This window comes from Equus asinus, chromosome 2 (genome assembly GCF_041296235.1).
Source record: "Equus asinus isolate D_3611 breed Donkey chromosome 2, EquAss-T2T_v2, whole genome shotgun sequence".
NCBI lineage: Eukaryota > Metazoa > Chordata > Mammalia > Perissodactyla > Equidae > Equus > Equus asinus.
This window is the reverse complement of record NC_091791.1, coordinates 131,799,246-131,818,924: the sequence shown is the minus strand read 5'-3', so window position 1 is coordinate 131,818,924 and position 19,679 is coordinate 131,799,246. Positions and strand designations below refer to the sequence as shown.

At 35.8% G+C, this 19,679-nt stretch overlaps 1 protein-coding gene across 2 annotated transcripts in view; it reads left to right on the top strand.

The window, feature by feature from the left end:
* PIAS1 (protein inhibitor of activated STAT 1) overlaps positions 1-19,679 on the top strand; it is a 113,640-nt gene that overhangs the window by 10,141 nt on the left and 83,820 nt on the right. Inside the window, exon 1 of one of the 2 annotated variants that reach the window (XM_070499245.1) lies at positions 1,768-1,827. The exons of the other annotated variant lie outside the window; for it this stretch is intronic. The gene's annotated coding sequence lies outside the window, so the exon portion shown is untranslated. Of the gene's footprint in view, positions 1-1,767; positions 1,828-19,679 lie in introns of those variants that run through there. 2 annotated transcript variants of the gene reach the window in all.

The following is a 19,679-nucleotide window of genomic DNA, read 5'->3' as shown; positions in this document are numbered from 1 at the left end:
TTAGATATTTTTGTCATTCTAATGGGTGTAAGGTGATAGCTTAGTGTAGTTTTGATTTGCATTTCCCTGATGATCAGCGATGATGAGCATCTTTTCATGTGCCTGTTGGCCATCCGTATATCTTCTTTGGAGAAATGTCTGTTCATGTCTCCAGCCCATTTTTTGATCGGGTTGTTTGATTTTTTGTTGTTGAGTTGTGAGAGTTCTTTATATATTATGGATATTAAGCCTTTGTCAGATATATGACTTGCAAGTATTTTTTCCCAGTTAGTGGGTTGTTTTTTTGTTTCAATCCTGTTTTCATTTGCCTTGAAGAAGCTCTTTAGTCTGATGAAGTCCCATTTGTTTATTCTTTCTTTTGTTTCCCTTCTCTGAGAAGGCATGGTGTCCGAAAAGGTCCTTTTACTGCTGATGTCAAAGAGTGTACTGCCTACATTTTCTTCTAGAAGGCTTATGGTTTCAGGTCTCACCTTTAGGTCTTTGATCCATTTTGAGTTTATTTTGGTGAATGGTGAAAAAGAATGGTCACTTTTCATTCTTTTACATATGGCTTTCCAGTTTTCCCAGCACCATTTGTTGAGAAGACTTTCTTTTCTCCATTGTATGCCCTCAGCTCCTTTGTGTAAGATAAGCTGTCCATAGATGTGCGTCAGTTTTAATTTCTAATACAATAAATATGGATAGATTTAATCAACAAAGTTTTTTTGGGTCCTCCCTTTTCAAGACTATAGAGGAGTACAGAGAACAAAAACTTTTGAGAACCTGAACACTCGTTTTGTATAAGATTCACAATACAGGAGTCTGTAGTTTAAAATGTGAATATCCCCTTCACCCTCTCACTCATGGCATTTTTTATAATTTAAAAGAAAAAATAGTTTGCTTATAGTTAATACTTATCCTCTTACAAGGCAGATTTGCTAAGCAGAAGTTGATTTATAGTATCCTGCATCTCCTTAGTGAAAATGCTAAGCACATTGAATGAATGTGTCCAAGTACAGTACTTTAAATCAGTAGTAGTGTGGGAATTGTATAATTTTTTGTTTTCTGAAGCTTATGTCTCAACCCTTGATTGCCTTTTTTTTCTCTAGTAGGGGATGGAATAGCTTGGATAAATGAAAAATCCGTACAGATGTCCCCTAACCTAATTTTAGCCCATAATTTCCTCTTCAGTAGATCTTATTAGCTTTTACCAAATACCTGAAGTGATTGATTTGCATTCAACCTATTTTGTTTTCTTCCTTTCACTCTTGTGAGATTAAAGTGGGACCTAGAGATTATAAGATCTAAATGCTTTTCAGTTTCTCTTCTTTCTTTAGAGTTGTATTTGAAAAACTTCAGCCTCTGTGTTTTTTAAGTATCTTTCCCCAGGTTGTCAAAGTAGGACTGTGTATTAATTGTGTATGGTATTATATAGGGAAAAGAACATGTATTTTAGGATTGCCATTGGTTTTCACTCCTGAATTTGGATAGTAATCCCAGGAATAGTTCAGACTAATGGGAAGGATGAACAGTTAAAATTAATAACCCTTAATTCTAGACCGTTTTTAAAAAGTTCTTGATATATGTGGCAACTGTTTTAAAAAGTTTTTCCAAGTGGCAACCCAGCTATGTTCAATGGAAGGGATATTAGATAAGGCTTGTTTGTAATTAGCAGTATTTGCATATAAACATAATGTGCTGTAACTACTGAATAGTTTGTTTTGTTGAGTAGGTTAAACTTTGCTACTTAGAGGTTGGTCGATAATTATTTACAACACATTTTCTTGTAGGTAAACATTTCATACTGTGCTGAGTTGTTCGTTTTTTGGAGTCTGCTGATCCTAACAGGTGATTCTGTTGAATGTGGAGGGTGATACTGAGCATTGTGTTTTGCAAACAGATTTTGGTTTTATTTGTAGCTTTAGTAAAAGTGGCCCATTTTTTGTTGTTCAAACATCTGTCATCCTAACCGCATAATCCATTTGAAGTAATGGGGTCTGAAGGTGACGTGTGTTTGTGTGTGTAGAGAGGGGTGGTGTGATGAGAATGTTGTGAATGCTATTGGAATTCAAAGGTTTTGTCATCCTCCATTGAAGATAATTCTACAAATAAAGTTAATCAAGGAAAAAGGTGATACTGATGTAGTGCAGATAGTTAAGTTCTTATTAATTAGCTATGGGTTTATGGTATTTGAAGAAGTAAATAATACCTTATGAATACAAAAATAACTTTTTCATTTGATTTAAAAATTACTTGATCCTTTAGAATTTTGCCTTTTAGAGTCTTGGCTCGTTAAAAACATGGTATTGAAGAAAACTTGTTTTACTTCCTATATAGGTAGGCCTTTTCATGCACTTGTCTATTCAGTAAATATTTGAGTATATACTATGTGCCTGGTACTGTGCTAGTCATGAGTATACAAAGATAATTAAAACGTAATTCCTGACAGAAGGGAATTCAGTCTGGTGGAGAGATGGGCACATACTATCTTCTTAATTATCTTCTTTAGATCAATAATAGAGGCATGCGTGATTGATCTGTACTTTTTTACTTAACTTTGAATCCTTACATTCCTGAATTATTATATTTAAGAAAATTAACTGTTTCTCCTCAGCTTTCACATATGAATGCTTTAAGTTGATTTAAAAAAAAACAACCTAGTTACCGTAACTTATTCTTTTGAAAAATCTATATAAAGTCTTGTTCTGGGATTCCTGTGTCTCTCCCAGCCAGCTACCTGCCCCCTGCCCACCCTCCTTCCTCCCCATGGTTTTAAAAAAGAATCATTTTCTGGTTAGTTATTTTGCCAAGCTAAATTAAAGTAACCAAATTCTATTAGGAGCAAAAGGAGTTTAAATAAAGTTAACATTGAACTTTAGTAATAATCTTAGTGTTAAATCTTTGACAGATCTTAGCTTTTCAGAGAATTTTCTCTAACCGCTAGTTTAGCTCTTGAATAAAACTCTAGACAGTTGGAGGTGTGGAATATATTTTGAACAGTTAAGTTAAACATTTTCTCTTCTAAACACTTACCTTTGTAACATAAACTAAAGATGATTTGCACATGGTACAGAGTACAGAGTGACATTTCAATTCTTGAACCCTTACATGGCACCTGTCTGGAGATTTTAGGATCTTTGTTCCTGGTGTGCTCAAACTTGATGAGGAAATGCCCTGGTGTGGCTATTTTTCAGTTACTGTCCTAAGGTATTTGGTGGCCCAGTCTGGAAACACATGTCCTTTATTTCTAGGAAATTTTCTTGTATTAATTCTTTAGTAATTGTCTCCTTTTCATTTTCTCTATTTTCTCTTGTCAGAGGACTGGACTTCTGCCTTTACCTTTTTTTTTTTCTTTTAATTAGTCGATTATTGTCTTTTGCTCTTTGTGCTTGTGAATTAATTTTTCCTTTTTTCTTCTTTTGTCTTCCTGTAAACTATTTTGTTTCCTTTGAGGGAGGGAATATGGTAGATGTTTGTGTATGGTCAGTTCATATTTAACTGGTGGACATTGTAAACTTTCTGTGAAGCTCATAATACAAACTATTAGTATATGGTAACCATTCTTAAATAGTGTGCCAATGTTGAATTAAGATTTATATTGAGTAATAATAGAAATTGTGCTCTTGTCTGAGAGAAAGCTAGGTTGCTTTAAAAAAATAAATGTATATACAAATTAATATGTATAACTTCGTAGAAGAATGTATAACCCATTTGTAGAAGACTAGGAAAACAAACATCAAACTTAATAGAGTATGGCGAAACGTTGAGGCCTTCTTTTGTGTACCCTCATTCTGTCTCCTCCCCACTTCCTCCCAGGTAATTTGTATTAATAGGTTACTTTTAAAATCAAAACTGGTAGTGAAGTATTAGTTTTGTATATTATTTACTTGTAAGGTTTTTAAGCCCTTGCTTCTAATTAAACTAGTTATATCATAGTCTTACAAATTTTCAAATTTGGTAGCATTCTTTGAAGAGGAGGATTCCAGAGGTGGAGAGACAAGTTTTGGAGACCTCATTTTGAAAATATGTATAACTGGCAAAAATACATGCCCATAGAATCTAGCAATTATGCCTAATGATGTTTAGGGAGGAAGAAGAGACTTAAGTTAATTGCCACAGTGACCCACACTTGGTTAAGTCTTGAAAAGTGCTTAGTTTACATGTCTCCATGCTGTAATCCATGAAGAAGATAAATCAGTTATGAGAAAAGTTTGGCTTTTTGGTGGAAGCATAAACCATTAAAGTCCATTATACTTTATATATTTTTGTTCATTATTTTGTTTAATACATTTAAAAAAGTTTTATGTGAAATAAAGATAGTTAGTCCTTTAATGGGCTGTAGATATTTTGTGCTAAATCTTGAAAACAAATAAACACTCTCCCCTCCCCCTTCCTGTTGCCTGTTTCAAGTTTAGCCTTTCATATTGCAGTTTCTTTTTTTTTTTTTTTGAGGAAGATTAGCCCTGAGCTAACTACTGCCAGACCTCCTCTTTTTTGCTGAGGAAGCCTGGCCCTGAGCTAACATCTTTGCCCATCTTCCTCTACTTTATATGTGGGACACCTACTACAGCATGGCTTTTTGCCAAGCAGTGCCCTGTCCGCACCCGGGATCCGAACTGGTGAACCCCGGGCTGCCGAGAAGCGGAACGTGCGCACTTAACCGCTGCGCCACTGGGCCAGCCCCTCATGTTGCAGTTTCTTAAAGCAAGATTCTTATTCATTCTGTCAGTAAAAACGAGTGCTGATTTGTGTGTGTCAGATGTTGTGTTAGATACTGAATAGTCAGATGGGAATGAAATAGATCAAGTCTTTGCCCTTGTGAAACTTGCATTCTAGTGTTCCGGTAAGTACATGAAAAATAGTTTGGTCCTCTTCCATCTTTCTGTATCTGAAGATTTATAAAGAGCACATGTTTTTATAATTAGCAAAACATGCTGTTTTTTAATTTTGGAAGTTTTTGAGTATCAAATAACAATGTTGAATGCATTGTTAAGGAAAGTTGAGGGTTATTTGTTTTGTGTCTGCTTCTTAAAGGTAGTTTTTGGAGGAAGGAGATGTGGAAGGAGCAAGGAAGAGATATGAAGTAATTATTGTGGGAAGTTTGATTGCTGGCTTACTGGAAAATTTAGTAGGATGCCTGTGCCCATTGAGGTTGACGATTATGGATGTATAGTAACATCTGTTTGCCTGCGTGAATGCATTCTTCTGTCTGCCTGAGATGGAAAGTTGGAACCAGTTGAGTGTGCCAGGCATAGAGGGGGAAGGGAATTTTGCAAAGGAATATTTAGTGATGTACCATGGAATCTTACTAAAGTGGACCTGAAGGGGTCTGATGGATAGAGAGGGATAGCATCAGTGAATTGGAGATTTTTGTGAAGTTGAATTGTTGGAATGGAGATACTTAAGCAAGTCAGAATAGGAAGTGGTAGTTGGAGAACGGAGTGTTTGGATTAGTGATTTTGGAGGTGGTACAGGTTCTGATGGAGAGTTCTAAGGTGTAGCCATGGGAGTGAGTGGCTGAGGGTGGAGAGTAATGATGAAGAGTTAAGAAATACAGCCTGGGGTTTTGGGTTGGAGCCTGGATAATTGAGGCAGGTGCTGAAACCTTCGGTGAATGACAGGGATGTTCCAAAACGGCACCGTCCAGTACTATAGCCACTAGTCATATGTGGCTGTTGAGCATTTGAAAGCTGGCTAGTCTGAATTGAGATGTGGTATAAGTGTAAAATATACACTGGATTTCGAAGGCATAGTGTGAAGAAAAGAATGGAAAATATCTCATTAATAGTTGTTTTATATTGATTACACGTTGGAATGACACTATTTTGGATATCTTGGATTAAGCAATATGTATTATTAATTTTATGTTTCTTTTTACTTTTTTAAATGTGCTAGTAGAAAATTTAAAATTACATGTTTGGCTTGCATTTGCAGTTTACCTTATATTTCTTTTGAGCAGTGATTTTCTAGAAATATTATCACCAAAAGTACTGTGAGGATTAGGAGGGAAGACATCTGTAGGGATGTATTGAACCCAGTAGAAGAATCTTTTGGGAGAGCAAATGGAATTTTCTTAGATTTATTTTTGTTGAGTTCTCTGGTGCTTTCTCTTCTGCTGTTTTTCATGCTTAGAATTCCCTTCTGTCCAGCCCCTCCGCTCCCACCTCCGTTCCCTTTGCCCCACAGCTAGCCTCAAGAAGTTTGTCTCATTCTTGTGGGGGAAAGAAATGTCTAGAACAACTATAGTTACCATGTAACCATGTAAATAGTTAACAGTATATTCATAAGAGGAAGAAGTCACTTCTGGCTAAGCTTATTTCTAACTGGGCCTTAAAAGAGAAAACTTCTGATAGTTGGTGATTACAGGGAGGTTATTTCAAGCAGAGGGAGCAGCATGAACAAAGGTAATGAGGAGAGGAAACGTTAAGGTATGTTTATGGAACACCCAGTAGATCTGTGTGTGGAGATATATATAAGAGAGCAATGCAAATTCTGGGAAATTGGAGACAGATTGTTATCAGAACTTTTCACATTGAAATTATGAGCATCTGAAGCTCTACTAAGTTCTATAAAGGAAAAGGACAGAATTCTATAAGCACATGTAACAAGGAGACCTGACCTAGTTTCGGTGTTCAAGAAAGGCTTCTCTATTTCTGAACCATCTGAACTGCAAACTTCCTCCATATCCAGGTCTTGCCAAGTCTTTCTGAATGATATGCCTTCTTTCCTTCCCATCTACTCATTATTTCAGACTCTCATAGTTTCATATTGGTATTAATCAACGACCTCTAAATTAGGTCTCATATCTTAATTTCCCTTTTCAATTTATTTACTCTTCAGTCAGATTGACTTTTTGATTATATGTCAATCTCTTCCCGGCTGCTACATTTCCTACAATTTGAAAAGCTTATATACCTTCCCATTCTTTATAGGATTAGGAAGAAAATTCTTTAACTTAGCTGTCCAAACTAATTTATTATTTGGGTACCAGTAACATGCTGAGTAGGCACTGAGCAGAATTATATAATGTCTTTATTTGTGGGAGGTAATATGTATAATTGCTAATAGGTTTGCACTACCAATATGGTTCATAATGATTAAGACAAATGCCAGACCATCGCTACTTTTATTCATTGGCAATGAACAAGACACAGTCTGTATAGACAGAGCTTATAGTTTGGTAGAGACTAGACAAGTAAACAGGGCCTCTCTACATATAGCATAAGGGCTGTATTGGGTTAAACTGGGGAGCACATAAGAGGGTAAATTTATTAATGTTGTGGGTGGCCTGAGGAAAGTTTCCCCAAAGGTGATGACATCTATGAGACCTGAATGAATTGGGGTTAGCTAGAAAAAGGTTGGGATGGTAGAGGGAGAAGAGTTACTTGCTGAAAGAACAGCATGTATATAAAAGTCCTGGAGGATGGAGAGCTGGTTAAGGGAATTAATAGCAGTGGCTGAGACTTGATCATGAAGTATATCTTAGGCCATGCTAAGAAGCTTGGCCTTTATCCTGAGTGGAGTTGCTAACCATTGAAAGGTTTAAGCAGGAGAGTGACATGCTTAGACTTATATTTTAGAAAGAGAATGAGTTGGAGGGGGTAATGTTGGAGATAGAACAATTGAGTCTCTTGCAGACATCTAGGAAGAGATCATAGTAGTCTGTATTAAAGTGTTAAGAGGGACTTAGACATTTTAAGGGGTAGGATTGACATGGTAAATAGACTTGAGTGAAGGAAAAGGTGGCATTGAAGTTTCTGGATGGACATCTGGTTAGGAGGATGGAAGATTTGAGAGAAATTTGATATGTTAGGTTTGGACATGTTGAGTTGAGTACTTCTGGGACATAGAGGTGTTTGCCAGAAGTGGATTTATAATTCAGGAGACAAAGGCTAGACTGGAAATAAAGATTTGGGAATTATTAACTTAGAGATGGCGTTTTGAAGTCATGAGTTGGATGAGGTCACCCAGGAAGACTGGGCTGAGTGAAAATAGAGTCAAGAATTCTGAGGAACTCTCACAATTAAGGCCTGGAATAATTTTTTTAAAATATCTTTTATAAAACTTTAAATATCTTCTGTGGACTGCTATAATGTTTTTAAAAGTTTTCCTTTCCTTAAAGTTAGATATGATGGACTCTTGTAAAAATTATGCAATTACAGATATCTTTCACCCTCTAAATCTGTTTGGTTCAGGTGTTCAGTTAGTGAGAATTCAGTGGTCCAGAGTATTTTGAAAATATACGTAAGATTTCTAGCAGAGAATTCCTTCGGAAGTTTGAGAAAAGGGTTCGAGATTCAGCATCATCTACATACGTTTTAACTGCATGCAGTAACATGGCTGTGTTAATTTGACATTTGGTAAAGGTAGTTTGTATGTCTTATAATGTGTGCTCAGTTTTAGAGTATTAATTCTAGGGTGACCATATAATTTATCGTCCAAACGGGGACATGTTTAAGAGTGGAGGGGATTTTTAACAATTTTGCTAAAGCAACAGACATAAAATGAAACTCCTGGAAAGCTTGAAGATCTTGTAATTTTTCCAAGAATTCTTCCTTTGTGAAGTGCTAAGAAATGAGATGATAATAGATTAAACAATAATAATAATAAAGAAGGGTTTTGTGGCCAAGTAAATTTGCAAAATAGATGCACAGTTAACATATTTCTTTCTGCTGGACTTATTTGGAGCATCAGTATGTTAATATGATTTGAGAAGGAGGGCATGGTGGGGAATTATAGTATCTTGAATTTCCTGAACATGTTTTGTTGCAGAACCCTATTTCTCTGAATGTCTATTAACACTATGAAAAGATACTTAATTTTGGAAAATGCTGATTTAGAATAGTCTATTGTTTAGATTAGAGCTCTTTAATGTGAAGTCCAGTCAGATTGCTTATTAGTTATAAATTTTATTTTGGGATTTTGATTGGTGATGTCCACACAGCTAACTGTATTAAAATAAGTAAATTTTTGGCCTACCCCTGGCCTAGTGGTTAAGTTCAGTGCACTCCACGTCAGCAGCCCAGGTTTGGTTCCAGGCATGGTTCTCTACACCACTGGTCAGCGACCATGCTGTGGCAGCAGCCCACATACAAACTTGAGGAAGTTTGGCACAGATGTTAGCTCAGGGTGAATCTTCCTCAGCAGAAAAAGAGTACAATTTGGAGGTTTAATAAAATAGACCCTCGGGGCTGGCCCTGTGGCCAAGTGGTTAAGTTCGTGTGCTCCACTTCAGTGGCCCAGGGTTTCACTAGTTCAGATCCTGGCCACCGACATGGCACTGCTCATCAAGCCATGCTGAGGTGGCATCCTACATAGCACAACCAGAGGGACCTACAACTAGAATATACACCTATGTACTGAGGGGCTTTGGGGAGAAAGAAGAAGGAAAAAAAGATTGGTGGCAGATGTTAGCTCAGGTGCCAATCTTAAAAAAAAAAAATAGAGCCTCAATTACATTTTCCTGAAAAATACTGCAGTTTTGTTGTTAGGAGAACTTTGAGGATTGAATACCAGTTTATTGAACAGATTTTTAAAAAGCCTTTTCCATGTTATTTCTTCCAAACTAAGCAATATGCCTGCATTTGTTTCTTCCTTTTTATCATTTTAGACTTAGGATGCACTGATAGGCATTGTTTCTCCTCTGTCACAGAATCTGTGATTTTGCTCCTCAAATGGAAATTATGCCTTCTAGACTTAGGAAATAAAGAATTGAACTTCTACTTTTAAGAATGTTGGTTGCTTTGAGCATTTGGAGAAATGCTCTGGAATTTGATTATTTATATGTTTAGGGAATGGCGTTAAGACTGAGTTTCTGCTTACTTTTCTTTAGATTGATTATCATAAAGCTCATACTTGATTTCATTTTCTAATGGCAACAAAAGCTAAAATACTTTCTTAGCATAACCATAGTACATTTATTTTTCTTTTCTTGGCTAGTTTATAAATTGTCCTTTAGATATAACAGTTAAACATTTTTCCCCTATTTTTGTACTTTAAAAAAATTTACTCCTTCCTTGTCAGTAGGTTTAGCATTGCTTGTTTTTTTTTAAAGATTTTTTTTTCCTTTTTCTCCCCAAAGCCCCCCAGTACGTATTGTATATTCTTCGTTGTGGGTCCTTCTAGTTGTGGCATGTGGGATGCTGCCTCAGCGTGGTTTGATGAGCAGAGCCATGTCTGTGCTTAGTATTCGAACCAACGAAACACTGGGCCACTTGCAGCAGAGCGCGCAAACTTAACCACTTGGCCACGGGGCCAGCCCCAGCATCGCTTGTTTTTTGTTGTTAAAATTCTGGATATGTTAAACTGGATGCTGTTAGGGTGTTTAGCATCAGAGGTTTGTGAGTAGCTTATCTTCCCTCTCCTCTACATATTTCAGGAAGAGTGTGTAGTGTTTTCATGGTCGTCATCTTGAGATGTATTTTTGTGTTCATTAATAGGATTTCTCAGAAGAGAGTATGAGCATTTACTTAAACTTGATTTCACTACTATAAAAACTTTGCATGTAAATATTAATTGTAATGATCTGTGTAAGTTTTGCAATAGGTTAGCAATTTTACTTTATGTAGAATAAAGTATGTTTTGTTGGGAAGTTGTTTTTCTTATCTATAACTAGTAGAATAATCAGGTGAAAGTATTCTATTCTGTGTAGAAAAGGAAGAAGTGTTATCATTAATAGGTTTTTCTTGGGATTTAAAAGAATATTTAGGCAAGCTGTCATTGCAAGACTTGAACAACTATTCCTGCAGTCTGGTTTTTTTTTTGTTTTTTGTTTTTTGTTTTTAATATTTCTCTGTAGTTTGTAAGGAATCATTCCCAGGGCTTTTAGAAAATTTGTGTACATCTTTTTCTAAGTTTGTTTTTCCCTGAAAAACAAGTCTATAAATCAAGACTGAAATGTAATGGCTTTTGTTATTTTTCTTGTGCACCCTATACAGTGTTTATTGACCCATTGTCTTAAGATTGGGGCATCCTGGGGAAAATATTCATCTGAATTCTAAGTAGTTGAACAGTCTTATAGGTAACCTTAAATTTTAGTGTTATCTGGAGGGAAATCTCTTACCATGTGCCACAGGGCTCTATTATCTTGACCCTGTTATATCCCAAGTTTTAAGGCTGATTTGTATGAATGGTTAAGAAGCAAAACTCAGATTTTGTAGATGGCACAGAACTGGAAAGAATACGCGAAATGACAGAATCAAAGGGAGTTAGTTCATCATCATTATCTCTCAGGAACTTACTAGGTGTCATGTACTATACTTAGCATAGGTGATATGGAGATAAGTGCTTGTCCTTGAAAAACTCAAAGTCTAGGAGAGGACATAGACTAGAAAGTCAATGATTTACAACACCGTGTGATAAGTGCTACAACAGAGGGTGTAGGGTGCAGTTCTCCAAAAGAGTTTTGAAAGGCTGGAATGATGAACTGAGGAAAAAAATGAAGTTTAACAGCACTAAATGTAAAGTTCTACTTTTAAATAGAAAAAAATTATATTAGAAGATGAGGGGGTTTAACCTAATAATAATTCATGTGAAAAAAATCAAATGTTTTAGTTAATTTTAAGCTTAATATGAGCTACAACACGATGTGAATGCAACTCCCCCTTCCTGCTGAAACAAAACCATAACACATACCACATCCTTCCCCTTGCCCAAATAAAACAAACCAGTCAGCCTAAAATGTGAAGGCCTTGTTAAGTTACATTGTTAGAAATGCTGGGTTCATATTGAGAGGTAGTAATACTGCTGTATTCAAGATTAGTCAAACCTTTATCTGGATTATTTCATTCACTCTGAGTACAATGGACTGCAGAATGCTCAGGAAACAATGATCAGGCTGGAAAGGGGTCTAGAAACCAAACCAGTTGAAGGCAGAGAGCCTTCATTTTATGAATAGACTTGGCACACCAGTAGGACAAAATTTAGAACCATTGGGTGGAAGTTAAAGGAGAATTTTGATTCATAGAGCTTTTCAGTAATGTAGGCCGCTTTAAGATTAGGTTATGAACTCTTTTCTGGGGAGGAGGGAGGGGGGGGTGTGAGGAAGATTGGCCCTGAGCCAACATCTGTTGCCAGTCTTCCTCTTTTTTTTTCCCTCCCTAATGCCCCAGTACATAGTTGTATATCCTAGTTGTAAGTCCTTCTAGTTCTTCTGTGTGGGACACCACCACAGCATGGCTTGATGAGCAGTGTGTAGGTCCACGCCCAGGATCCGATGAACCCCGGACTGCCAAAGCAGAGCACACAAACTTAACCACTACACCACTGGGCCGACCCCCAGGTTATGGACACTTAGGAGTGTTTTCAGCAGAGGCTGAATCCATCAGCAGAGATCATCAATTAAGGAGGTTACAGTAAAACTTCATACATTAGATGGAGAGTTGGACAGGAAGGTTTCTAAAGTTTTAGTTTATGTTATATCCTATGATTCTACTATTTCCAAAAACATCATTTTCAAGTTATCTAATAGTGTGTGTCATCGTCAGTACTCTGCCATTGTGTAGTCTTTGGCATTTGACTTTTGAGTCTGAGCTCCATTACTTCCCAGCTCTGTAACCTTGAGTAGATTACACGTATTACTCTGAAATAGTTCTCTTGATACTTTTCTTCTAGGGCTCTCCTTATCTCTTTTCTGGGACCCACATTGAAGGATATGATTTAAAGACTTTGTTTAGTTATAGAATGCATTTTGTTTTTCACTTTTTGTTTTGTTAATACTTGTCTTTTCCTCCTTTTAGGCTTCTTAACTTTCTCTCAGATAGAGTATACTGTTATATTGCTTCTTGTCTTGTCTGAAACTTAAATTAGATGAGATGGTATCTCCAATTGCAAATGCAGTGTTTTGTTTATTTTTGGTTGGGGCTGGTGTTGGGAAAGAATACTCAGTCTTTTATGATTTGATAGAATTAAAATTTCTTAAAGCCCTGCTTATTATTTTTAAATTCTATATTTTATTTGACAATATAATGATGATTGTTCTCATGATCATGTATAGTATGAATTTTTTAAAGACTCACCTCTAGCTAGAATATTGAATGCAACCTACAGGTTTTGTTTTTGTTTGCGGTATTTCTTGGTCCTGTTTCCTTTATTTTGACTGTCACAGTTCCTTCTTACCTCATATGTAGATAAATAATTGTTGCTTGTTGCCATATCTTTCAGCTTATCTTATTTCTTAGTCTTTTCTTGTTTCGTCCATTCCATGGGTGACTGCTTGAATAGTCTTAAACACTATTTTTATCTCATTTTTACTGCCCCTAAACAGGCATTTATTTCACCACTTGTTCACTCTGTATAGTCTAAATTCCATAACAGTCATTTAGTGCCCCCTGTCCCAGTGTAACACATAGTCTGCCCTGGCTGAGATTTTTGGTAAGACCCTTGTATTGGTTAGTAATTATAAGCTTTAGGCTCTGGAGTCAGGTCAGGTTTGAGCCCAGTCTCCATCACTTATTTACTCTTTGAACTCAGGTTTAGCATCAGTTTTCTTATCCATACAATAGGAATAATGGTCTCTCTCTTGGGTTCATGTGAGGGTTAAATAAAATAATTGTTTACTATAATTAGTATGTAATTGGCATATTGTAAGCATTTAACATATATTAGATTTTTCACTATTATTACTCTATCAACCCATGTAAAAGACAGTTAAAATTTTGATTGAAAACATTGCTGAAATAGAAAGATTTCACTGACTATATGGATTGTTTGTGTTTCCTTAACTATGGAAAAGTAGAAGAATGAGAAGATTTCATTTAGTCGAGTTACATAGCATCATAGAATTTTGAATTTTTAAGAAACCTGTGAGAACTTCTAGTTAATCTCACATTTTTTGAAGTGAGAAAATAGACCCTGAAAGATTGTGATTTAGTAAATTGGGGATCAAGTCAGTACTAAAATACCCCTTCTGTATATACTAGTACCATATTATATTGTATGTGTACGTAGCACCTAGTAGGTGTTCAGTAACTTTTGAGAATTGAATTAATATGGTGATTATGTGTGTCTGTCTCTGAAGACTAGCTTATCTCTATATGTTCATTGTTTGTTCCTATATTCCCTCTTTCTGCATACTCATTTTGGGACTGTGCATTGATCCATAAAGTATTTATTGAACACCTGTGTGCAGAGCAACTTTTTACTTAAATAAAAATTATATTTTCCTATCCTTGCATAAGAAGTTTAGTAATGTGTTAGAATTTTAGACTCTGAATTTTTAAATTAAATTAAATTTGTTCTTTTGGGTTTTTTTTTTTTTACTCAGGAATATTCACCCTGAGCTAACGTCTGTTGCCAATCCTCCTCTTTTTGCTTGAGGAAGATAGGCCCTGAGCTAACATCTCTGCCAGTTTTCCTCTATTTTGTATGTGGGTTGCCGCCACAGCATGGTCTGCCATGGGGAACCAAACCTGGGCTGCTGAAGCAGAGCATGCCGAACTTAACCACTAGGCCATGGGGCCAGCCCCTAAACTTTGATTTTACTAGAAAAAGTATTTCATCCAAATTTTAAAATGTTCTGAGTTGGGTTTATTTTTAGTAGTCAAGTTATCATCTAGAAGGAGCTGTTCTGAGTTGGGTTTATTTTTAGTAGTCAAGTTATCATCTAGAAGGAGCTGTTTGAAGGATATATGCATATGTTTCATGAAATGTGATAGTACATAAAGGGGGATGATGTTTAAATTATCTATCAAAAATTGAAGCCATGGTATACCATTTCAACAGAGTGTTAGGTTTATACTTTGCTTAAAAGAGAATGGGATGTCCATATTTTGTCATTATGTGAGTGCTCAGTGTAGCTTGTGTCATAAGATAGGGACCAGGAGAGGAGGAATTTGATCAACTAGAGGAGTGGGCACTACAGTTCATTTTTCAGTTATCTTATATTGAGAAATAAATAAAAGCTGAGAAATTGGGTGGAACAAGCTTAGGGAGAAGTATGTAACCACCCTGATTTGCTGCTTTAGTAGAAACTGTCTAACTAGGTTTTCTGGTCGAACTGGGCATTGTTGACAAATTGCTAATCTAGCAGCTACTTATTAACTATTTCAAACGGAGAGGATTAGAAATGATCCAGAAGTCAGTTCCATTGAATGAAGAATCTGACTTTGAAAATAATGAATAAAATATTTTTGTTGTACTGTACAGGCTTTAATGTATGCGATTATAGAAGTTTTGACGACTGCTTTTGTGGGTAGAAAGCAAAAGTATAAAAGAAATATTATGGCATTGTTAAATGCCTATTTTGTCTATCTTCAGAGTTCATTTTGGTTTAGAGTTGGTTATAAATTGATACTAGATAAAGATTCCTAATATAGAGTCTGCTTTATGACTAATCTTCTAAACTACCGCAGTGGGATATATGAACGAGAGTAATTATGTTGTTCAACAGGAAGTACTGAGTTCTTATTCACAGTTTAAATATGACCTTTAATAATGTAAGGTCATAGCTAATGAGACAATAAAACTGGCACTTTTTATTTAATTGCAAAAAGCACTCTGCCTACAATACCTATTGATATTGCTTGAATATTCTCTTGTATTTATCTTTCTCAGAATATAGTCCCTCCCTCTGTAGTTGGAATAGTGTTCACACACACACACACATATACATACACGTTTGTGAAATTTTACATATCTGAAAAGGAAATTAAATTGAAATGTCTTCTTATTGAATGATGAAGACCACCCCCAATTTCCTCTCTCCCAATTTCCCTACTCTGCCCTGAGAACACTGGAAGCCAATTTTGTACTGACAAAGCAGATTAGAGGATTCCTCTCTGTCAAAAGTGATTAGATAAAAGGAATCTTCAAAATACCTAGGTTCCTGCCTGATCATCCTAGAATGAAGAGCCCTAGTCTACTCACTCACACAGATCATCTGATCATCTTTTTAGTGTCTTACTCTTGGATATAAATGTACAGCTAAGGGTTCCCTCTCATTTGAGGAAAACATCAAGCCTGAAAGCAGAGACCAAAGCAAATAGCAAAAGAGAACTCAGAAGTTACAGAGACAGTGGCAGGCAACAGAAGAAAACACCAACAACCTCAAACACTCAGTTTATTTACATCCTCGGAGAGGAAGGAAGGTACTACATTCGTGAAAAACAAGAACACGATGTAGGGGAAGAAGAAAAGAAAAAAAGAAATATGCAGCAAACAGAAAAGAGTTCATGGAAATTAAAATTTTAATAGAAAAGTTAGAAGATAAAGTTGAGGAAATCTCTCAGAAAGTGGAGCTAAAAGACAAAGAGATGTAATATGCAAGAGGAAAAAGAAAATAAAGGAAAGTTAGAGAATGAGTCTAGGAAGGCCAGTATCTAAATAATAGGCATACAAGAAAGAAAATAAAAAATAGTCAAAGGAAGGTTATTGTAAGAAAACTTCCCAGGACTGAAGGACCTGCATCTCTAAATTCAAAAGACTCAGCAATAATCAGTTTATATAATTAAAAAAAAACCCAAACCAACCAAACAAACAAAATCTACCCAACCCCAAGACACAGCATTGTAAAATTTCAGAACGTGTAAAGAGAAGCTTCTCTAAGCTTCCTGAGGGGGATATACAGATGACTATGAAGAATTGGGGATCAGAATGGTGCCAGGCTTAAGAGCAACACTGGAAGCCGGAAGACGATGAGGAAAGGCCCTCAAAATTCTGATAGAACATGCTTTCCTGTCTAGAATTCTGTACTGAGCCAACCTCAATTGTTAAGTACAGTCAAATGAAGGTATTTTTAGACAACACAAGGAATTAAAAAATGTATCTCCTATGCTCCCTTCTAAGGAAGTTACTAGATGAAATATCCTACTAAAAAGAGAAAATCAAGAAGAAGTGAGATCAAGGAAACAGAGGATCCAATATGGAGAAGAGACAAGAGAATTCCCAGGATAAGTTAAAGGGAGATTCCATGACCATAGTTATGTACCAGGCCTAGAGAGCAAGCAGTCCCAATTGGAACCTGATGGAGGGTTACAGAAAGAAATCAAAACAAATTTACCTGATGTATTTGAATATGCTGAATGGAAGTTACACTTTTAGCACAGTTTGCAGGTGAATTAGCAGTAGTTACATAGAGAACTAAGCAAATGCAAAAATGGTGCCGTTATTGACTATAAGGAAGGCAAACTCATACAAAAAAGGAAGAGTAATCACGATGTGCTTTTGGCTCAGCTGTGAATATTATTTATAGCCATAGTAATAACATAAACAACAATTGATTTAACCAAAAATTATGATGGGAAGATGGGGGTAGAAGAGATGTAACAGAGCTAAACCATTATCTTTTATAATAGAAAGTAATTTTTTCCTACAAGTAAAAATTAAAAAATAGTCAAATCAGCCTACTATACATAGAATATAGTGAAAAATGCTAGAAGAAATAGCTAAAACAGACTTGAAAGTTCTTGCCTCAGGGATATGAAAAATGGGGGCAGGGCAAGGGACATCTGTTTTTCTTGTAAAACTGTTTGACTTTTTAAACTGTGCATGTCTGTCTGATTAAAAAAAATTAATTTAAAAAAGATGCCCCTCAGAATGCTTTCTGTACAGAATATATACATTTCTCAGGCATTTTAAATTCCCTCAGATTCTGAGAACTGTATCATTTGGGGATATAGAGTCAGCAGAATAGTAGTGATTTCTGGTAGCAGCAGTGGTTGATGTTATTCTTAGTTATAAATATTCATTTGGTTGTAGTGCTAACAAATGGGGATTTTTAGACACATGACAGATCAAAATATATTGCATTTCAACATCTCAGATGTAAGTGTTTAGTTTTCCTGTGTGTTGTCAACACTTTACATTGTGAATTGACTGCTCATGCTTCTTGGAAGCTTTTCGGTTGAGTGCTGCTTCAGATGTTTGTGTTTCCCATCACCTTTTATTTAGTTTTTAAAAATACTACATGCTTATTACAGTCCTTAGGAGATTACAGCAGCTACACCAATAATAGCAATAGATAGCACCTCATCTTTCACTATAACTGATTGTAAGGTTAATATGAATCTGGATGCATTCTTTTCCTATCTTAACCACGAATTTTTTTAAAAGCCAGAGTGTTAAAGTTTGAAATGGAGATTGAGTGTTAAATAAATTAATCTTTGAAAAGGTTTTTCTGTTTCCTAATTAAAAGTTATGTGATTTGTTTCCTCTAAAACACAGTATCATAGTGTAAAAGCGCAACATTTGGAGCAGAATAGTAGTATAACATTCAACAAATTTTTTAACCTTCCTAGGCCTGAGTTTTCCCATCTGTAAAATGAGGACAATACCTGCCTCATAATTGTGATGATTAAGTAGCCATCCTGTGAAAACAAAAATAAGAATTATCCTTATGTCATTAACTTTTTTCCTTTGACTATCAGGCAGGAGATTTTATTTTATGTGAATTGTCAATGTGTTTTCCCCTAAAAATAGAAGAATAATACATCTGTGCTGCATTTAAATCCTTATACCCATCGAATAAGGACAAAAGCTGTCATCAATGAAGAGTTTATTGTAATCACTGAATTTTGGTTTTTGTTTGTGTTTGACTTAGGAAAAGGGAGTCGAATTGAAATGGAAAGACGATCTTCTCTTTCTAAAATTTATATTGTTTTTCCTGTAAAATGAAGTACATTTGACCAATGCCAACTTAAATTTATTTTTAACCCCTAATCTTTGAAGCATAATTCATACTATTTCTCTGAAAGCAGAAGCTTACTTATCAATATAGTGCTTTTCTGTTGAAGTCGCTGTTCCTTTTAAAATTAGTAATAAAAATCTTTAAAACTATTTTGTACTCTTAGGATATTTTGGATAGTAGGGAGAAATTGATAACGTGCTGACAGTATAGTTAGTAATTATAATAATCTCTGATAACATTATCTAAAAAGAGAAACATTTATAGGATTTAGGGTAGAATTTGTTTTTAAGGCCTACATTATATCTTTGCATACCTTCTAGAGTTTGGGAGCTCATTTGGATTTATATTATAGTTATGTGTATAACTTATCACTGTAGATTCCACCCCACCCTTTCTTCTAGTGTGACTTACTTGTTTATTTTCTTTATTGATTCATTCATTGTCCAGGCATTTGATGAGCTTCTGCTGTTGTCAGGCCCCAGTGTTAGATGCTAAGGGTAACATGTCGTTGTGCCCTAGAGGACCTCAATGTGGTCATGGAATCACTTATATAAACAGAAGATTATAATTCAGCAAGATAAGTGGTAAGATAAAGATATGACAAATGGCCAGTAAAAAATAGTGAGGAGAGACTCGTTGGTTCTGCCAGGCCTAATGGGCAAAGGCTGACAAAAGCTGGACTTTGAAGAAACAAAGCATTTTCCAGCCACATAACTAGGGGAAGGGCTCATTTTTCTTTGATTAACCAGCTATATTGCTTATAAAGCTCTTTATACTTTTTCTCACTATTTTATTTTTTACTTAATTGCATGTTTTGCAATCCGCAAAGAACTTCTAGATGATCAGCTAGGGGAAAGTGTCATCTCAGGAGTCATGGTGGATTAGGGAAGGCAGCTTGGCTTTTGTGTATTGGTATTTGGTATGAGACGATGGGATAAAACAGTTGGGGAAATAGAGAGCAAATGGTAAGCTTACCACTGTCTTCCATCCTAACACCTCCCTGTCAGTGGTGGTGAAGTCAGGATTTTTTGCTGTTAGGAGCCGTGTGATCCTGGGTAAGCCATTTCTTTGGATTCCA